The 22251-nt window shown below is 42.5% G+C and overlaps 1 long non-coding RNA gene across 2 annotated transcripts in view; it reads left to right on the plus strand.

The window, feature by feature from the left end:
* LOC144767321 (uncharacterized) overlaps nucleotides 1-22251 on the plus strand; it is a 670339-nt gene that overhangs the window by 475732 nt on the left and 172356 nt on the right. The gene's annotated exons all lie outside the window — the stretch shown is intronic.

Consider the following 22251-nt stretch of genomic DNA (forward strand, 5'->3'; position numbering starts at 1 on the left):
CTGGAGACACTTTCACCAAGTATAGAATAGCTCATACTACATACCAATCCCTACCATTTTCCCAAATTCGATGGAATTCCATTGAGCCATTTAGCCTGTAGACCTCTCTGAATACCCTGAGGTAAATTACTTCACAAAAACACATCTGAAGTGTTAGAATTGACAACCAATTAAAATGTTACTTTCATTTTCTATTTTTTTTTCCTGACATTTGATTGGTTATGTACATGAATATAAATGAAAAAGGAGAGGGAAACACAGCCATTTTGACTACAACTACCTGAGGTACATCTTGAAAGGATTTTCGCATTGTGTCTTCTTCAACTCTCTGTAAAGTAAGTTGATAATTTGTAAGGGGCACTCCAAGTTATTTTTTAAAAACGTTTTCTGATAGTTATTTACTGTCCCTCTGCTATAGTTATAGATAGAGATAGGCTCCTCTGTTATATTTATGGATTGACTTAGGCTTCTCTGCTATAATTATGAATTTACTTACATTTCTTCACAGGCACTTTTTTATATTTCTACTTCCTGCATGTTACCATACACTGCCCAAAGTTAACTTCACTGTTAAAAAATCAAAACTACCTGTCTGAACTTAAACCCAACAGTGCCATATTTCTACTGATTTTTTTTAATGTGAATTTCAGCACAAAAATGGAAGGAGAACAGAACGTTTCCTTTGAAATTGTCCTAGAGATGAACAATGAGGAAATCATTGAACCCAATGACTTGGAATTCATGGATGAATCACGGGACCATGAACTTCTACAATGTGTAGAATCTGTGGATTTGTTAATTCAATATGAGGACGTTTCTGGCAGTCAAATGTTGGAAGTTATGTTCACTCAAAAAGAGGACATTTCGGACAGTCAAATGTTAGACGTTCTATCAAATTTTGAAAATGAATCTCAAAAATAAATTTATATTTAATAATTCTAAAATTGTTTGAGACATTATTCATTTTTATATGTAAATCTTAAAATACTACCAAATTGATTATAATGTAAAGTCAAACTTATAGTATACTGTGCAACTTTTTTGTTTTACATAGTAATTTTGCTCATAGATACTTCCTTTCTCCCACTATATTATCTCCAAAGTGTATTTGACATCTCTTTTTCATCTCCTGCCTCCATGTTCTTTATGTTTTCCTGACAGACTATGGTATGCATTCCATATACCACAATAACTTCTATAACAACATGCAAATTATCTACAGAGTAAACGGTGTACATTGAATTTAAGACTCTGCATTGGTACCTACATGTTGGTACTTAAATCACCCACACAACACAACAACTCTATTCATAGATACCCTACCTCTAAGCACTTTAAATTATTATTTTAGTGTTTCACTGATTTTTCCCCATGTGTGGGGGTGGTGGAGGTGTGTGTGGGGTATGTGCGGGGTGTGTCTGTGAGGTGTGTATGTGTGTGTGTGTATGTCTGGGGGATGAGGTGTATATCTGTGTGGGGTATGTGGGTGTGGGTGGGGATGTGGGTGTGTAAAGTGTGTGTGTGGGTGTGGGTGTGTGGGGTGTTTCGGTGTAGGTGGAAGTGTGGGTGTGTGAGGTGTGTTTGGGGTGTGTGTGGGTGTGGGGAGTATGTGTATAGGATGTGTGTGTATGTGTGGGATGTGTGGATGTGTCTGTGAGGTGTGCGTGTGTGTGTGGGGGAAGGTGTGTGAGGTGTGTCTGTGAGGTATCTGTGTGTGCGTGTGTGTGTGTTGGGGGGTGAGGTGTGTGTGTGTGTCTGGGTGTGTGGGATGTGTGGTTGTGGGTGTGGATGTGTAAGTTGTCGGTGTAGGGCTGTGGGGTGTTTGGGTGTGGGTGGAGGTGTGTGTGTGTATAAGGTGTGTGTGGGGAGTGTGTGACTGTGGGGGTGTAGGGTTGTGTGCGTGTGGGTGTGTGTGGGACGTACTTGTAGGTACCTAAAACAGCCACAGAACCCAAAAGCTCTTTTCAGAGCTACCCTACCTGTAATCACTCAAAATGATTATTTTACACTATTATTTTCACTATTTTTCACCCAAGTATGCTCCCCGGTACACTCCCCGGGGCGCGTACCGGGCGCTCCCCCCGCGAAAATCGAAAAAAAAATTAAACATTTTTTTTTACCCGAGGGACCCTTTTATGGCCCCCACATCAAACCTAGAGGGTCTGGGGTGGTGTACCCTGCACCCTTTTCATTATTTTCCCTTTTGTTTTTACCACCTCTTGTGTCTCGATCCTACCAAGACACAAGATGGCGGCCGATGCGAACTGTTTCGAATGTTTACAGACACCCGAGAGCCAATCAGCTTCCCGTGCGCAGGTCGCGTGGCGCGCCCGGAGCGCTCCCCGGTACGCGCACCGGGGCGCTCTTACAGATATATACATTTTTTTGAACCTAAATTACTCAAAATCCTCTGGACCACATATCTTGAGACATAGCAAAGGCACATCGGGCTACCAGTACCTACAATTTTGCCAAGTTTGGTGAAAATCCATTCGGCCGTTCGAGCTAAAAGTGCGACAGACCGCCCTATGGAAATTAACATGGGGAAAACACGTTTTGGGACCCCCTTTTATCTCGGCCGCCGCTTGACGAATCCCCCCCAAACCTTCAGGGAAGGAGCGGAGCGCCGCGAGGCAAAGTTGCTGAAAAATTCAGGCTGATTCCTCAACCGGCGCCAAAGTTATTCCAAATAGAATGTTGCGATTTCCCTATGGAAATCGATCCTAGCTATAACTACCTACTGGCGACCGCCAGTAGGTAATATATATATCTATATATATATCTATATATATATATATATATATAGATATATATATATATATATCTCCCAGGAACTCACTTCAAAGAAACGAGCAGAGGACACAGCGGGGAATATTTCAGCGGTCATTTATTCACCATAGTAAGACAGGGCATAATGCATTTCGGCGTGGGCCTTCATCAGATGCCTGGTTACACTGGGATGTACTCGCTCCCTCATTTAAATGTCAAAAAGCACTCCCATTGGCTGGAGTGAAGCAGGCTTCGTTCTTGATTGCTTCCAGCTGAAGTCCGGCTCATCAAGGACTCCAATTCCCAGCTTGCATCATTCAGGTAGGTCTCAATAGTGGAGCTATATTGTGCTCATGTGAGCGCTGCTGTGCATGACTAAGGGGGGGAGATGGCTAATGGTAGCCGAGTGAATCCCGCATTACAGGTGTTGGTTGCCGCCTCAAGTCCCCAACGCCTTAACCATAATATATATTTTTCTAATTCTTTTTATTGATACATTAACATGCAATCGTTTCAGTACAAGGTGAATGAGTCACAGAAAGGGTTTTCTTTGGACAGTTTTGCAACATATAGGAACCATAGACTCTATGTACTACATTCAATCCAAGTCTCACTCATTCAGCTAAACACCATGCATACACGGGAAGTATGACCATATATCCGAGATAGATAATCTAGACAACGTTGATGCCAATATTGCACCCAGTGTGTGGGAGGACCACTTTAGATCCCTGTACACTGCGGTTAGCATAGATTTTACCCGGGTTCAACATGATCCGGGGGCAGGCATGACCCACACGCCACCGTTGGATATGGATAAATTTACCCTGTCAGAAGTAGGGGCAGCTATTGCTAGACTTGCCTCAGAAAAGGCCCCTGGGTTGGACAAACTGCCTGGTGACTTATTTAAAAACGAACCCATGATTTGGGCTCCATATCTACAGGTTCTATTTAATGAAATTCTGGGGGGGATGCCTGTGCCTCCTACTTGGCTGGGGGCAGAGATTGTCCCTATCTTGAAGAAGGGTTCTTCTCTGCTCCCAGCCAACTACAGGCCTATTAGTCTAATAGACATCCCCCAAAAGATTTTTGCCAGGTTGATTCTGGACCGTTTATTGGAATGGATGCAAGACTACTCAGTCCTGAGCCCATACCAAGCGGGTTACAGGAACAAATTGTCCACCATAGACCAAGGCTTCCGACTTGCCATTATATTTTGGATAACGGTACAGTTGGAGGGTGGCAGCCTCTATACTGTATTCGTTGACCTACGAGCAGCCTTCGACCTGGTACCTCGTAGGAAACTTTGGTCCGTCCTGTCTGGCTTAGGGGTTCCACAACATCTTTTAACTATGATCATCAGACTACACACTGGTAACTACGCCCAGGTTAGAAGTGGTAGGGAGGGGATACTGTCCAACAAGTTCCCCGTGACAGGGGGGCTAGGCAGGGCTGTGTGCTTGCACCGACCCTGTTCTGCCTTTATGTCAACGGGTTAATCGCGCATCTGAATGGGGTTGAGAATACTGATGCCCCCAAACTTGGAGGCAGCAGGGTGCCCGCAATTATGTTTGCGGATGACACCCTGCTGCTCTCCAAGTCCCCAATGGGGATCCAGCGAGTTCTCAATGGCTTCGAGGCATTTTGTAAAGACCATGGCCTTGAGATCAACGCCCTGAAGACCAAATATATGGTCTTTAATCCCCCAACCAGAAGCCGCCCTAATCCGTACATTGGACCTAACGTATTAGAGAGGGTTCGAACCTTTGAGTGCCTAGGAATCACCCTAAACGAAAAAATGTCATGGGCGCACCAAGGGGAGAAATCACAAATAAAGCTGGCCCAAATAGCAGGCGGGATCATCAAATTAGTCTCCAAGAACAAGTCTTCTTTTAAACCAGTGGGTCCCTCTTTAGAGATCTATAGAGCGCAAGCAAGGGGAGCTATTACGTATGGAAGCGAACTTTGGGGCCACACGTGTAATCATGATCTGGTAGTAATTGAGAACAAATTCATCAGACAGCTCCTATCACTTCCCTCAAGTACTCCGCTGCTGCCCATTAGACTCGATCTGGCCCTGAGACCCCTTGATGAAGACATGGGCCTGCGGCCCTTATTATTCTGGCGCAGGATTTGGTGTGTACCAGAGCTAGCGAATTATAGGCTAGAATTGCAGGAAATTCTCACCCTCCCAAATATCGGGAAAATTCCCTGGCTAAATTATATTAAGAAAGAATTAGGGAAGTTAGGCTATCCACCTTATGGTCTGACCCGCTTTTATCATGTCCCGGGGTTACACGAAGGCAGCTCATTAACCAGTACCAGGAAAGTAAAATGGCTATTTACCTGCAAGGAAGCGGCCTGGGCACCCTAACGTCATCATTTTTACTAACAAAGGACAGCTACAGGTTTGAAACTGTTTTAGATACCATATCCCCAATACTAATCAGGAAACTGTATCTCCAATGGAGGTATGGCAGTCTACCACTACGAGCCTACACCAGTAAGTGGGCAGATCCCTCCCTGTCTCATTGCCCAGGGTGCAAATCTGAGCAGGAAACTGATTTGCACATGTTGTTCTTTTGTAGTGCTTATGTGCAGGCGCGGAGGAAATGGATCGTCCCACTATGTAAAAATCTGGGCTTCTCCCACTGCCTGCAAGCATATAGGGTCCTTAAGACCGATTTATCAGGACATATAGTCTTCGCCGTAGCCAAATATTTGGGGATAGCTTGGCATAAGAGGAGACATCTTTTAGATGGGGAATTATGATAAATTGTTAAAATGATAAACTGTGATGTAGATATTTTTAGTATATAGAATGGCTAGTCCTTATACTTGTGTACTGATTTTATATGTTTTAATAGTTGTACATATTTTAACATTACTGTATTAGATCAAATGTCATTTGTACCTTTTATGGCACATGTTGCCAAAATAAAGATGATGATGATGATTATATATATATATATATATATATATATATATTACCTACTGGCGGTCGCCAGTAGGTATATATAGTTAGGATTTTTTCTCTATGGGTTTTTTGAAAATTCTATGTCTAATAACTTTGGCGTTTGTGGACGGAATCGGCTGAAATTTTCAGGAAAATGGCACATTTTGTTTCTGAGCAGCCCTTGAAAATTTGGGGGGGGTTCGTCCAGTGGGGGCCGAGAAAAAAGGGGGGTCCCAAAACGTGTTTTTAACATTGAGTTTTCCATAGGGCGGTTGGCCTCACTTTTAGCCCGAACGGCTGAATGGATTTGCACGAAACTTGGCAAAATTGTAGGGACTGGTAGCCCGATGTGCCTTTTGTAGGTCTCAATATATGTGCTCCAGTGGATTTTGAGAAATTAACGTTTAAAAAAAGATATATATCTGTAACAGCGGACCGGTTAGCGCTCTGGTTCGCGGACTTTTCGCGCAACGGAGCTTTGTGAAGCGAAGCTGATTGGTTCTCCGGCGTCTGTCAACATTCCAAACAGTCCGTAGCGGCCGCCATCTTGTCTCTCGGTAGGATCGAGAGACAAGAGGAGGTCAAAACAAAGGGGGAAATAACTATAAGGGGGCATAGTAGATCCTCGCTGACCCCCTAGGTTTGATGTGGAGGTTTTAAAAGGGCCCCGCGGGGCAAAAAAAAAAAATAATAATAATAATCGAACGGCTGAATGGATTTGCACGAAACTTGGCAAAATTGTAGGGACTGGTAGCCCGATGTGCCTTTGCTAGGTCTCAATATATGTGCTTCAGTGGATTTTGAGAAATTAACGTTCAAAAAAAGATATATATCTGTAACAGCGCACCGCTTCGCGTACTTTTCGCGTTACGGAGCTTTGCGAAGCGAAGCTGATTGGCTCTCCGGTGTCTGTAAACATTCCAAACAGTACGTAGCGGCCGCCATCTTGTCTCTCGGTAGGATCGAGAGACAAGAGGAGGCCAAAGCGAAGGGGCAAATGACCATAAGGGGGCATAGTAGATCCTCGCTGACCCCCTAGGTTTGATGTGGAGGTTTTAAAAGGGCCCCGCGGGGCAAAAAAAAAAATAATAATAATAATCGAACGGCTGATGACCATAAGGGGGCATAGTAGATCCTCGCTGACCCCCTAGGTTTGATGTGGAGGTTTTAAAAGGGCCCCGCGGGGCAAAAAAAAAAAATAATAATAATAATCGAACGGCTGAATGGATTTGCACGAAACTTGGTAAAATATTAGGGACTGGTAGCCCGATGTGCCTTTGCTATGTCTCAATATATGTGCTTCAGTGCATTTTGAGAAATTAACGTTCAAAAACAAGATATATATCTGTAACAGCGCTCCGCTTCGCGGAGATAAAATTATATGTGTATTACCTAGCTGTTGCTAACACCAGTTAGCGACGGCTAGTAGGAGATAGCGACCATCTTGGGTCCCACTTTGCATGTGAGTGATATTTATCACTAATGACATGCAAAGTGGGCATGCCAAGATGTTAGCGACTGGAAACAGTCGCTAACATCGCTATCTCCTATTATCAACTTTTGGAAATATTCGAGATAAGCGCGAATATCTCCAAAAAGTAACAGCTGCCCTGAGCAGTTCTTAGCCATGTTATCCAATGGGAGGTGGATAACATGGCTAAGAGCATTAGCTCGGTAATGCATGAATATCGCGGAGTTTTCAGCGACATTAATGCATTGCGCTCGTTTTTTATCGTATTTGCGATAAACCTTGATAATAGCAAGGTTTATCTGCGATAATTTCTGACGGTAAAAAAATCTTTGCAATGCATCGTTAGGGATAAATATCGCTTAACTTTGGTAATATGCCCCAACGTCTGTTAACGTTCGATTCGAAGGAAATCAGGAATTGTTGAAAAACATTGTGTGCGCCATCTTGTCTTTTTTCAAATGCCACACTTTTGTCGTGCACGGCAGCCATTTTAGATGCCTTGACCAGATCCACTCTGTGAACGCTGTCGATCCTTAGCATGGCTCCCCACCCTCGCAAGCATCTCCCCCAGGCAGTGGTCACCCCCGCTCTCTGTTTTATGCATGGGTAATAAACCTCCCCTCATCTGCGCTGTTCTTCCCTGAGAATCACACCCTGTGCCCGCCCGACACCTCCCTTTCGCCCTATTCACTACCGCACCCTCTGACACTCCTTTTCCTCTGTGTCCGATTGTCCAGGCCGGTCCTAGGCTATCAGCTAGCCCTGCAGATGTAGTTTATGGCCACAGCTGTAAAGAATCACCCGTCTTCAAAGGAGTTATAGTAGATCAAGGCCCACACTCGATGAGATCCGTCACAGCAGAAGCGTTGCTATTATCTGAAAACCATTCTGTATTGTGATTGGGGAGGGGACCGAGCGTGAAGCGGAAGATTCCAGGGATGACTCTTTGTACATCAAAGTTTTTACAATTATGTGTCACATTAAAAATATATAGCACTCCGACAAAGTAGTAAGATTATAAAACTTTAATAATTTATAAATATATACAAGAAAACAAAAATAGTAATAACATATAAACATTTTTAGAGAAAAACAACGAAGTAGCGGTCGGCTGTGCGAATAGTCCCAACGCAGCACAACGTCCAGATTTCCGGCGTGGGGCGTCGCGGGGGGTGGGTGATCAGTAGCAAACTGTTGTGCGAATAGTTCCAAGGCAGCAGAACGCGCCGAAATCTAGATGACACAAAAGTGATGTCTAGTAAGTTGCCACCCAGCAAATAACGGCGTGGGGCGTCGCGGGGGGTGGGTCATCAGTAGCAAACTGTTGTGCGAATAGTTCCAAGGCAGCAGAACGATGGCACCAAGGTGATGTCCAGTAAGTTGCCGCACTGGTTTTGGTATCCTACAATGCTGCTCCGAATAACGGCGTGGAGCGCCCCGGGGGAGGCGGCGTGAACGGGCCTCTCCAGGTGGAGTCTCGTCTGTTGTAGTGGGGCGCCCCTTTACCGTTTCAGTTGCCATTCCGTCCGCTTTTGGTCCACTGTGTCAAAATCCGCCATTCAGCTGAGTTGCGCCCACTCTTGCGGTGCAGCGATAGGCGGCTGTCACAGGACTCTCAAAATGGCGGCAGGCTGTTTCCTTTTTGGGCCTGGTCCACTGAAATGGCCCTGGGACACCTTGGAAATCGGACGCTTGTCTGCTAGGTCTTGGACCCCATTCTCGAAAGCGTCCCCTCCGCCTTGAGAATTCATCAAAAGTTTTGGGGGCCCCGACTCCTGCAGGCTTCTGGTGGGGAGCGGCTGCCATGATTGCTCGCGGAATGACCACGACGGAGCTACGAGATGGTGGTGCTCTCATGGTGACGCCAGCTTCAGTCTGAAACATCCAGAAACAAGGTGGGGCTTTCATCGTTTGGGGGAAAAAAAAAGTTTTCATCCAATGAAAAGTGTTGTTTTTAGGTCATATGATCAAGCCTTCCATCATTAGGAAACCAAAAGTAAAATGAACCAATGAAAAGTTTTATAAACAAGTCACATGACCTGTTATGCGGCATAGGGTATAAAATGCGGAGAAAATACGTTGGCACGTGAGGCGGCGTCAGTAGCGGACCGATGTGCGAATAGGCCGAAGGCAATACAACGCGCCAAGATCCGGATGGCATCGAGGTGGTGTCATAGTTGAGAGTTCTGAGCAGCGGTTGTAACACTGTCTGAAGCTTATTTGCAGCTGCTGCAGCTTCACTACGCGCCAAGATCCGGATGGCACCGAGGTGGTGTGTAGGAAGTTGCCGCACTGGTGTGGCCATCCTACAATGCTGAAAGTCGGCGTGGGGCGCCCCGTTGGCCTGTGAGTTTGCGTCAGTAGCGGACCGATGTGCGAATAGGCCGAAGGCAGCACAACGCGCCAAGATCCGGATGGCACCGAGGTGGTGTCTAGTAAGTTGTCGCACTTCTGTGGCCATCCTACAATGTTGAAAGTCGGCGTGGGGCGCCCCGTTGGCCTGTGAGATGGTGTCAGTAGCGGACTGATGTGTGAATGGGGCCAAAGGCAGCGCAACAATATTTTCTACTATATTTCCGGTGTAGAAGAGACCACAAGGCGCTGAGATGCCAAGATCCGGATGGCACCGAGGTGGTGTCTTGCAAGTTGTGGTACTGGTGTGGCCATCCTACAATGCTGAAAGTCGGCGTGGGGCGCCCCGTTGGCCTGTGAGATGGCGTCAGTAGCGGACCGATGTGCGAATAGGCCGAAGGCAGCACAACAATATTTTCTGACTGACACCACAAGGCGCTGAGATGCCAAGATCCGGATGGCACCGAGGTGATGTCTAAGTTGCGGACTGATGTGCGAATGGGGCCAAAGGCAGCGTAACAATATTTTTTGTATGGAAGATACCACTAGGCGTTGAGATGCCAAGATTCGGATGGCACTGAGGTGATGTCTAGCAAGTTGGTGTGGTCATCCTACAATGCTGAAACTCGGCGTGGGTCACCCCATTAGCCTGTGAGATGGCGTCAGTAGCGGACCGATGTGCGAATAGGCCGAAGGCAGCACAACGCGCCAAGATCCGGATGTCACCGTGGTGGTTTCATAGTTGAGAGGCACTTCATCTGCAGTGGGGCGCCGAGATCCGGATGGCACCGAGGTGATGTCTAGCAAGTTGCTGTACTGGTGTGGTCATCCTACAATGCTGAAACTCGGCGTGGGTCGCCCCATTAGCCTGTGAGATGGCGTCAGTAGCGGACCGATGTGCGAATAGGCCGAAGGCAGCACAACGCGCCAAGATCCGGATGTCACCGTGGTGGTTTCATAGTTGAGAGGCACTTCATCTGCAGTGGGGCGCCGAGATCCGGATGGCACCGAGGTGATGTCTAGCAAGTTGCTGTACTGGTGTGGTCATCCTACAATGCTGAAACTCGGCGTGGGTCGCCCCATTAGCCTGTGAGATGGCGTCAGTAGCGGACCGATGTGCGAATAGGCCGAAGGCAGCACAACGCGCCAAGATCCGGATGTCACCGTGGTGGTTTCATAGTTGAGAGGCACTTCATCTGCAGTGGGGCGCCGAGATCCGGATGGCACCGAGGTGATGTCTAGCAAGTTGCTGTACTTGTGTGGTCATCCTACAATGCTGAAACTCGGCGTGGGTCGCCCCATTAGCCTGTGAGACAGCAGTTCTTTGGATTTGGGCCTGGCTCGTCTGCTGTAGTGGGGCGCCCCTTTACCGTTTCAGTTGCCATTCAGCTGAGTTTCGGCTGCTCTTGATGCTACAGCGACAGGCGGCTGCAACAGGACTCTCAAAATGGCGGCCTGTTCTTTGGATTTGGGCCTGGTCCACTAAAATGGCCCTGGGACACCTTAGAACTCGGACGCTCGATTTTTTTTTCCTTTCCTGTACATGCAAAAAAAGGTAAATGCCCGGTACGTTACACGCTTCATCTGCCACGATGAACTCTCTAGAGGAACCGAAAAAAAATATAGTTGTGGTAACTATACCATGCATCGTCATATGGAGAGGTGGCAACAATTAATTATAGTGCTGCATAAAAGAGAGATTTGGAGGAGAACCCCTGACCTGCTAGTACATTCATCAAAGAAGTGGCACTGAGAGCTTCAGAGGCAAGGGAAACGGTCCCAAATATTTAGAAGAAATTTGGAAAGATTAAAATGACATGTTTAGATTGTGGCAAATTTATTTCATGTGGACATCTGAGTGTTACTCTAATAAATACAGCATATGAACATCATCATAGTCGATGGTTGGTAGAGACATTTTGACTATATCCTGGACCTGCCCGTCCTCGCCCAAAATGGCGCCAGAATAAATGGGACTCGTAACTCCTTGTTGTGTACTGGTTGCAGAACCTTGAAATCACGAGATACGTATGCAGTTTTGAAGCACATGGCGGGCGGGGACGAGAATTGATTGAATATTTCGACATCCCTATTGATATTAAGTTCTGATGTGTTATTGATTACTGTACTGTTGAAAGTTCGAATTAACGTCACCCATGGTACTTGCCCGCAAATGTATATCTAGATAATTTTATTGTAACTGGCCCTGTCGTATTTTAATTATAAAATGTACGTCCACCGATTCCGTAACTGTTAGACACCTTAGTTCTTGCAACCTAATGGCCCGCCCGTTACGTTCCTCTACAGTGTAAATGTCTATTTATCATATACGATTACAGTTTGCTCCGTGGCCGGCCCACGTGGTTATAGGCTCGTATTTGTATAATGAAATTTTCACAATAAAGGTTTTTAAAAGAAAACATGGTAGTAGTATATACATTGGTAAAGTTTTTAATAATAGTCACTGTTTTAGAATCATTAAAAGGCAAGTGAAATAAAGCAGACCAATTACATGAAGGGTAAAAGGTATAATACGAAGGAACTCAGTAAAGATAAATGGTCAAGGGCTGTTGTGTTTTCTATTCCTGCAACATAAAGTGATCGATAAGAATCTCATATTCAGGCGTATCGGCGACTAAGACAGCAGGTCGACCCTCTTTTGCTCAACGGCTCCGTCATGGGACGAAGAAACGCTCTTTTTCTCGAAAAAAGAATATATTTTACTTGCAGGACAGTTGTAAAATTTCCGGGAAAGTACATTAGCCTGGAACATTATAACATATATTTAAGAAAAAATAATGTTCGGAAGTAATGAAAAGCGTAATTTTTAGGTCATATGATCAAGCCTTTCATCATTACAATAAGAAAAGTAAAATGAACCAATGAAAAGTTTTATTAACAAGTCACATGACTTGTTATGCTTACGTTACGCGCTGCGCGCCCCGGATGACTTCCGGATGCGCTAACGCGGCGCGTCATATGACGCATTACGCGACAACGCAGGTACAGAATATAATCAAAATGTCTCCACCAACCAGCGGTCGGAACACAACCCCTTTCAGCAGGCTAAATAGTTCTGTTAAATGACAACAGAAGGGACAGGCAACAAGAACCATCAGTCAAAGAGGGGAGGGCTAGTTCTTCTCTACCGGGTTACATTGGGGCGCTACCGGAACTGATCGAATTGGTAGTCTACAGTGTTTCTGGATGTTTCAGACTGAAGCTGGGGTTAGCATGAGAGCAGCACCATTTCGTAGCTCCGTCGTGGTCATTCCGCAACCAATCATGGCAGCCGTTCTTTATCGTTATTTTGGGCGGGGTGGGTGGCGGAGCAGAGCTGTTTTGCAGCCATCATTGTGTGGAGTTCAGTTCATCTCACTAGTTTTGTATTTGTCATGAGGGGTTGTTCCTAATGTTTCTATTTTAGCGAGGTCAAAAAGAGATCCCATTAGTGGCCTACTGATTTTGCTCGATTCCTTTTCTTTTTTTTTACACGATTTTTCGTTATCTGCAAAGACTAAACAGAGTATTGCGACTCTGTGTTTGTTTGTAAATAGAGAATGAACCAAAGAGAACTAATTCTAAAACAGTAAATACTTGGATAACAATGAATCAAATGGAGAGAGAAGGAGGCACGACGGATTACAATGGGGGCAAAGACCTGCGTTAACTACCTTTCACTATCTGCAAAGAGAGAGTACTCCTAATAGAAATGAGGGGGGGGGGGCACCATTCAAAGCAGATCAGTGTGCATAAACACGAAAATGTTTTCACTTACCACGTACTTGACATTCGACAGCTTATGATATTTGCTATTAAAAAACCATTGAAATTCACTGAAAAAACCATAGGTTATAGACCATATATAGTTAGGAATTAGCATTTACAAAACCTTGAAAATTCACTGAAAAAACCATAGGTTATAGACCATATATAGTTAGGAATTAGCATTTAAAAAACCTTATTTTACTCACACAAAACCATTGAAATTCCATATATAGTTAGTTGCACTAACTATATATCGCGCACCTGCAATCCACTGCTGATGATGTCACATATTACATCATTCATGACATGGTCAGTGACATCACTGATGACATCACTGATGACATCTCAAATGACATCACTGATGACATCACTGATGACAACATCCAGTGACTGTATGTTTCTGTAAAGTTAAAATGTGTCTTACATATTGAAGAATGAGTGGAAGTATAAGTGTCTGGACAAAGGATTTAGTAGGTGCATGACTGAATGCATGAGTGAGTGATTAAATGTGTCTCACTGAGTGCATGGGTTAGTGACTAAAGTGTCTTAATTTGTGCATCATTATGTCTGTTGTTCTGTAAACTGCTGCATGTTTTGATCAGTAGCTATATGATTAACTATATGGGTTACTGATTGATTGTCCAAGTATTTGTATGGGAGACTGAGTGTGTGTGTGGCTGGCTGGGAGGTGTGTGACTCTGTGCAGATCAATGTGTACTTGTATCAATGATTGTATAACAAGGTAAGTATGTGTTAGTATATGTTTGAAAATGTAAGGTGCTCTATGTTTAACTGTATAGACAAGAAAATGGAAGTGTCATTGATTCTTTACAGGACTGACTAGGTGTGTGAGTAACTCCATGGATGAGTGGCAGACTGTGAGTGTCTGTATAGGTGTATGAGTGCATATGATAGTGTTGTAAAGATGAGTGATTGTATGTATGAATGATAGTATGGGTGAATGAGTGAAGGTGTGTGTAGACGTAGGAATCAGTGAGTGCGTATGTAGTAACTAGTATTGGTGTGTCAATGGTTTCAAAAATTATATTCTGTATTTAACACTGGGTGAAACAGAGGTTATATTAAAATGTGAGGAGATGCATTGTATTGTCACATGAATGATATCATCAGTGATGTGGTCATTGATGTCAAATGAGATGTCATCAGTGATGTCATCAGTGATGTCATTTGAGATGTCATCAGTGATGTCATCAGTGATGTCACTGACCATGTCATGAATGATGTAATATGTGACATCATCAGCAGTGGATTGCAGGTGCGCGATATATAGTTAGTGCAACTAACTATATATGGAATTTCAATGGTTTTGTGTGAGTAAAATAAGGTTTTTTAAATGCTAATTCCTAACTATATATGGTCTATAACCTATGGTTTTTTCAGTGAATTTTCAAGGTTTTGTAAATGCTAATTCCTAACTATATATGGTCTATAACCTATGGTTTTTTCAGTGAATATATATATATATATATATATATATATATATATATATATATATATATATATATATATATATATATATATATTTTTATTTTTTTTTATTTTTTATTTATTGCTCCACAGACACCAGCCTGCTGCACTCTCGAGCGGGTGCTTTTCGAGGCGGGGGTGCACCCGCCACACAAATGATTGCTCCCACAAACTTATCACAGTTACGAAGTGACACTGAATAAGCACTCTTAGGGGGGGTTATCAAAGCCAATAAAGATTTATTTGGCAAACCAGCACGGACAAGACGCGTTTCGGCGCTTAGCCTTTGTCAATTGCGAGAAGGAAACGCGCCGCCATTACTTTATAGCACATAGCAATGAACACAGTGTGTCAAGCATAGACATCAAGGAAGGACAAGCTAACAATAAATTTGTCGCCATCTTTGAAAGTGCAATACTAACATGAAAACAGAATGAATTTACATAATGATGATCATGTTTGTGCGGGGAAACACAAAAATAAGGTATAAAAAACAATTGTCATTTATCCCTATTTACAATATATACAATTTTCTTCAAGCCCTGAATGGGCATAAACAACCCCCTACTTCCTGGATACAAGCCCTGGATGGGCCAAGTCCTCAAATATCACACTGTATCACAAAACAATGTATATAACTAAAATACTCAGTTCATAAAGCAAATTAAATTGTCATAATCATCCATTATAGCGAGAGCAAACTATTTACAATATCATGAAGCCATATATTTACATCTCTATATACAAATTTCAGTATCCCAAGTGAACTGCTAATTCTTCATTAGTGTTGAGCCCTAGGGGACTCTTACTTTGTAGATCTATAATGTAACGCGATTCTAGTCTTCGCAGTTTCTGTAAACGGTCTCCACCTCTAGGGAGAGGAGGCACACTGTCTAAACAAAAATAGGCCAACAGGTCCCTGTTGTGCCCATGTACTTTGTTAAAATGTCTCGCCACAGGATACGAATCATCTATGTTATTAATAGCACGCATGTGCTCCAGTATACGTAGCTTGACAGGATTAATGGTACTCCCCACGTACCTTAAGCCGCAGGGACAGACCAGACAGTAGATGGCATAAGGTGTGGAACATGTCAGAAACTTATTTATTTTCTTAGGGGATTTCAAACCAGGAATGCTATATGTCAGAATTCTCTTACTGATTTTGCAGGCCTTGCAACGGCCACATGGGAAGAAACCATTTAGAGGTATTTTTTCTGAAGCTTTGGATTTCTTCATGTGATGACTGTGAACAAGATCATCTTTTAAGGCTCTGGCCTTCCGATATGTTATAAGTGGATTGGAGGGTAAATCTTCTCTAATGATGTTATCTGTTAATAAAATATTCCAATTCCTTTTTAGTATTTTCCTTACTTGTTCTGAGTTTTCAGAATAGGTGGTAATTAACCTTCTCGCAATTGACAAAGGCTAAGCGCCGAAACGCGTCTTGTCCGTGCTGGTTTGCCAAATAAATCTTTATTGGCTTTGATAACCCCCCCTAAGAGTGCTTATTCAGTGTCACTTCGTAACTGTGATAAGTTTGTGGGAGCAATCATTTGTGTGGCGGGTGCAAGGCCTGCAAAATCAGTAAGAGAATTCTGACATATAGCATTCCTGGTTTGAAATCCCCTAAGAAAATAAATAAGTTTCTGACATGTTCCACACCTTATGCCATCTACTGTCTGGTCTGTCCCTGCGGCTTAAGGTACGTGGGGAGTACCATTAATCCTGTCAAGCTACGTATACTGGAGCACATGCGTGCTATTAATAACATAGATGATTCATATCCTGTGGCGAGACATTTTAACAAAGTACATGGGCACAACAGGGACCTGTTGGCCTATTTTGGTTTAGACAGTGTGCCTACTCTCCCTAGAGGTGGAGACCGTTTACAGAAACTGCGAAGACTAGAATCGCGTTACATTATAGATCTACAAAGTAAGAGTCCCCTAGGGCTCAACACTAATGAAGAATTAGCAGTTCACTTGGGATACTGAAATTTGTATATAGAGATGTAAATATATGGCTTCATGATATTGTAAATAGTTTGCTCTCGCTATAATGGATGATTATGACAATTTAATTTGCTTTATGAACTGAGTATTTTAGTTATATACATTGTTTTGTGATACAGTGTGATATTTGAGGACTTGGCCCATCCAGGGCTTGTATCCAGGAAGTAGGGGGTTGTTTATGCCCATTCAGGGCTTGAAGAAAATTGTATATATTGTAAATAGGGATAAATTACAATTGTTTTTTATACCTTATTTTTGTGTTTCCCCGCACAAACATGATCATCATTATGTAAATTCATTCTGTTTTCATGTTAGTTTTGCACTTTCAAAGATGGCGACAAATTTATTGTTAGCTTGTCCTTCCTTGATGTCTATGCTTGACACACTGTGTTCATTGCTATGTGCTATAAAGTAATGGCGGCGCGTTTCCTTCTCGCAATTGACAAAGGCTAAGCACCGAAATGTGTCTTGTCCGTGCTGGTTTGCCAAATAAATCTTTATTGGCTTTGATAACCCCCCCTAAGAGTGCTTATTCAGTGTCACTTCGTAACTGTGATAAGTTTGTGGGAGCAATCATATATATATATATATATATATATATATATATATATATATTACCTACTGGCGGTCGCCAGTAGGTATATATAGTTAGGATTTTTTCCCTATGGGATTTTTGAAAATTCTATGTCTAATAACTTTGGCGTTTGTGGACGGAATTGGCTGAAATTTTCAGGAAAATGGCACATTTTGTTTCTGAGCAGCCCTTGAAAATTTGGGGGGGGTTCGTCAAGGGGGGGCCGAGAAAAAAGGGGGGTCCCAAAACATGTTTTGAACATTGAGTTTTCCATAGGGCGGTTGGCCTCACTTTTAGCCCGAACGGCTGAATGGATTTGCACGAAACTTGGCAAAATTGTAGGGACTGGTAGCCCGATGTGCCTTTTGTAGGTCTCAATATATGTGCTCCAGTGGATTTTGAGAAATTAACGTTTAAAAAAAGATATATATCTGTAACAGCGGACCGGGCAGCGCCCCGGTTCGCGGACCTTACGCGTAACGGAACTTCGCGTAGCGAAGCTGATTGGTTCTCCGGTGTCTGTCAACATTCTAAACAGTCCGGAGCGCCATCTTGTCTCTCGGTAGGATTGAGAGACAAAAGGAGGCCAAAACAAAGGGGGAAATAACCATAAGGGGGCATAGTAGATCCTCCCTGACCCCCTAGGTTTAATGTGGAGGTTTTAAAAGGGCCCCGCGGGGCAAAAAAATAAAAAAAATAAATTCGTTTTTTTTGCGTGGGTAGCGCCCGGTTCGCGAACCGGGAAGCGTTCTGGGCAGCGTACTATAATGAAAAATGAATGATAGACTTTTCAAATACTGTATGTTAATTGATTGTTGGTTTTGTTGATTATTTTTTATTTTTTTTATTTTTTAAGCAATTATTTATTATTGTGATTGTGTTTGAAAATGTAATAACATTTCTAACATTTAACTAGTTTATGAATTACATATAAAAATTATTAAAGACTCAAACAATTTTTTAATATTACAATTATAAGGTAAATGTTTTGTACTCTTTTCGTTACATTTCTATCACATTTAACTTCTATTAGTTCCACTGCTTCATTTCTTTAACCCTCAGTTTCCTGCCTTTGCTACTTCCCTCATTCCTTTCTCTATTACCTACTTACTCTACTCCTTCCACTCCTTTTCTCAGTCTCTCTCTTCTCATAGTTCCTCACTCTTGTTCACTCACTCCGTCTCTATTACTCTTAGTGTCTTTGACTGATCACTCTATCACTATTTGTTCATAATGCTTTTTTTTTGTAGTTGAAGCACACTAAGGGGCATATTATGAACACAGCCAATAAAATTATTGCTGTTTTTATTGGCAGAAAACTGGTGCAAAAGTGGTTTTAGCGGCAGTTTTCTGCCGCAAAAGCGGCTTTAGCGACACATTTCTGCCGATAAAAGCTGCAAAACTTTTATTGCCTATGTTGATGATATGGCTCTATGTTACTTACATTTCTTTGCTGTTTCAATTAATCTTTTTCTGTTATTTTTTGTTTTCTGTTTTCTATTTTTTCTCTCTGTTATTCCTCATGTTTTAATCTTATTTTGAACATTCACTCACATTCTCCAAGAAACTCTTCTTTGTTAATGTTATACTCTCTTTTTTTTCTTTCACTTCGTTATCTATTTTGTTTTTCACAATTATACCCTCTTCCGTCTTTTCTTCGGTAAATAGATCTATTAAACAGTATCTCTTCTTTACTCCCTATAGCTGTCTTTCTTTTAACATCACTGTCTGTTTACTTTCCTTATACTTACTCTTTTTTTTTTTTTGGTTAGCTCCCGGTCCGCGTACCGGGAAGCTAACCGGGAAGCGAACCAAAAGAAATAGAGCTTGCCAGAGTGCTAAACATTCTAGCAATTTTTTTTTAAAGGGAAGGTAGTTCTGAAAAGAACTTTTTTTTTTTTTATATTTTTGTTGTTTTATATATTTTTTTTTTTTTTTGAACATTTTTTGTTTTTTTTTTATTTTTTGAACGATTTTATATTTTTTTTGTTTTTTTTGGGGGGGGGAAACAACAAAAAACAGGCATTGAAAAGGGCTCAACAGGAGCAAAAAAAAAATTACTGGGGGCGGTTAGGGCAATTATGATGTTCATAAGCCAGGTTGATAGCATTTATACTCATATTGCCACATGCTATCAACGCACCACAGTGCATACAAGTGTGTTTCATGTGGCCAAAATTCTCTTGTATGTTTGGCACAGTTTCCCGTGCCTCTGCTGGTGTCAATGAAATTGTTGATCTTGATCTGGCCACAGGAGTTGATGTTGGATTTTCCTGCAAATCCCGTATTTCCGCCCGGCTGTAATTGATTGGATGCTTCCTGGTCATATGCCTATGCATAGTATAGTTCCCATAACTATATTTCTTATCCGTCCCTCTGGATAATTTTTCTTTACAGATGAGGCAGGTGACATACCTCGCATTCACTTTTTTTTGGCCAGGAGGGATTGAATAAAACTGCCAGATGAAACTGGCTTTCTTATGGGAAACCCGGGGCACCTCTTCCAAGAACTGTGGTTCTTCTCCCTCCTCTTCCTCCATTTCTTCCTCTTCCTCCTCTGTGTTGGTCATGACCTGGGGAGGTGGTCCTCTCTTCCCATGAGGAGGTGGAGGTGGTGGTGGGGGTGCACCAGCTGAAGCAACTACTGAAGCCATTTCTGAAGTAGTAGTAATAAAGGTCTTCCTCTCACAATGATGAAAGTCAGAGTGAGGAAAGAAGGAGGGGTTTTCATCATTTGGGAAAAACAATAGTTCTCAACCAATGAAAAGTGTTATTTTTAGGTCACCTGACCTAGCCTTACATCATTATGAAACCAAAAGTGAAATGAACCAATGAAAAGTTTTATTAACAAGTCACATGACCTCTCACGCTCATGTTACGCGCTGCGGAATGCGCCCCGGTTAGCTTCCGGGTCGCTGCGCTTCGCGCCTCGGTCCGCGCCCCGGGGCACTTCCGGGTGCGCTAACGCGGTACGTCACAAGACGCATTACGCGGCAACGCGATACGTCGCGCTTTCGCGACGCGTCGCGGATCGCTTCCGGGGAGCTTCGTTTCGCGCCTCGGTCCGCGCCCCGGAGCACTTCCGGGTGCGCTAACGCGGTACGTCATAAGACGCATTACGCGGCAACGCGATACCGTCACGATGTTGATTTCTTACCGGTTCGCGGACCGGGTCGCGGCATCAATTTGAGCTAACGGAAAGCTTTCCGGTTCGCGGACCGGGAGCGAAACAAAAAAAATATTTAAAAAAATTATTAATAAACATATAAAATATATTTTTGGATTTAAAGAAGAATACATTTTACAGCTATAGATATTAGCTTTTAAAAAACCAATGAAATTCACTGAAAAAACCATAGGTTATAGACCATATATAGTTAGGAATTAGCATTTACAAAACCTTGAAAATTCACTGAAAAAACCATAGGTTATAGACCATATATAGTTAGGAATTAGCATTTAAAAAACCTTATTTTACTCACACAAAACCAATGAAATTCCATATATAGTTAGTTGTACTAACTATATATCGCGCACCCGCAATCCACTGCTGATCATGTCACATATTACATCATTCATGACATGGTCAGTGACATCACTGATGACATCACTGATGACATCTCAAATGACATCACTGATGACATCACTGATGACATCTCAAATAACATCACTGATGACATCACTGATGACATCTCAAATGACATCACTGATGACATCTCAAATGACATCACTGATTACATCACTGATGACATCTCATTTGACATTACTGATCACATCACTGATGACATCATTCATGTGATAATACGATGAACCTCTTCAGACTCTAATATAACCTTAGATACAATCAGTGTAAACAGACACTCATAGACTGTCACTCATCCATGGAGTTACTCAGACACTTAGTCAGTCATACAAAGAATCAATCACACCTCCATTTCCTCAACTATACAGTTATACACACCTTACTTATTCAAACATATACTAAAACATATTTACTCACTTATACAATCCTGGATACAAGTTCACAATGATCCATACAGCCACTCACACATTCACTGGCTCTTATGCACAGTTATTTATATATGTCAACTCTCACATGTACTGTATTTTACATATGTACTTACTTTAACATGTAGCACTGAGATATCCATTCACTCACCAATACACTCATGCACACAGTCAACTGCCCATACAGCTGTTTCCACATGCACTTTTGAACCCATACATCTAGTCAATCAACTGCTCACACATCTATGCAGAGAGTCATAGACCTCCCAGCCACCCACACACACACTCAGTCTCCCATACAAATGCTTGGGCAACCAATCAATAACCCATATAGTTAATCATATAGCTACTGATCAACACATGCAGCAGTTTACAGAACAACAGACATAATGATGCACAAATTAAGACAGTTTAGTCACTAACCCATGCACTCAGTGAGACACATTTAATCAGTCACTCATACAGTCAGTCATGCCCCTACTAAATCCTTCATCCAGACACTTATACATCCACTCAAGACATATTTGAACTTAACAGAAAAATACAGTCACTGGATGTTGTCATCAGTGATGTCATCAGTGATGTCATTTGAGATGTCATCAGTGATGTCATCAGTGATGTCATTTGAGATGTCATCAGTGATGTCATCAGTGATGTCACTGACCATGTCATGAATGATGTAATATGTGACATGATCAGCAGTGGATTGCGGGTGCGCGATATATAGTTAGTACAACTAACTATATATGGAATTTCATTGGTTTTGTGTGAGTAAAATAAGGTTTTTTAAATGCTAATTCCTAACTATATATGGTCTATAACCTATGGTTTTTTCAGTGAATATATATAT

The sequence above is a fragment of the Lissotriton helveticus genome, chromosome 7, assembly GCF_964261635.1.
Source record: "Lissotriton helveticus chromosome 7, aLisHel1.1, whole genome shotgun sequence".
NCBI classification, from domain to species: domain Eukaryota; kingdom Metazoa; phylum Chordata; class Amphibia; order Caudata; family Salamandridae; genus Lissotriton; species Lissotriton helveticus.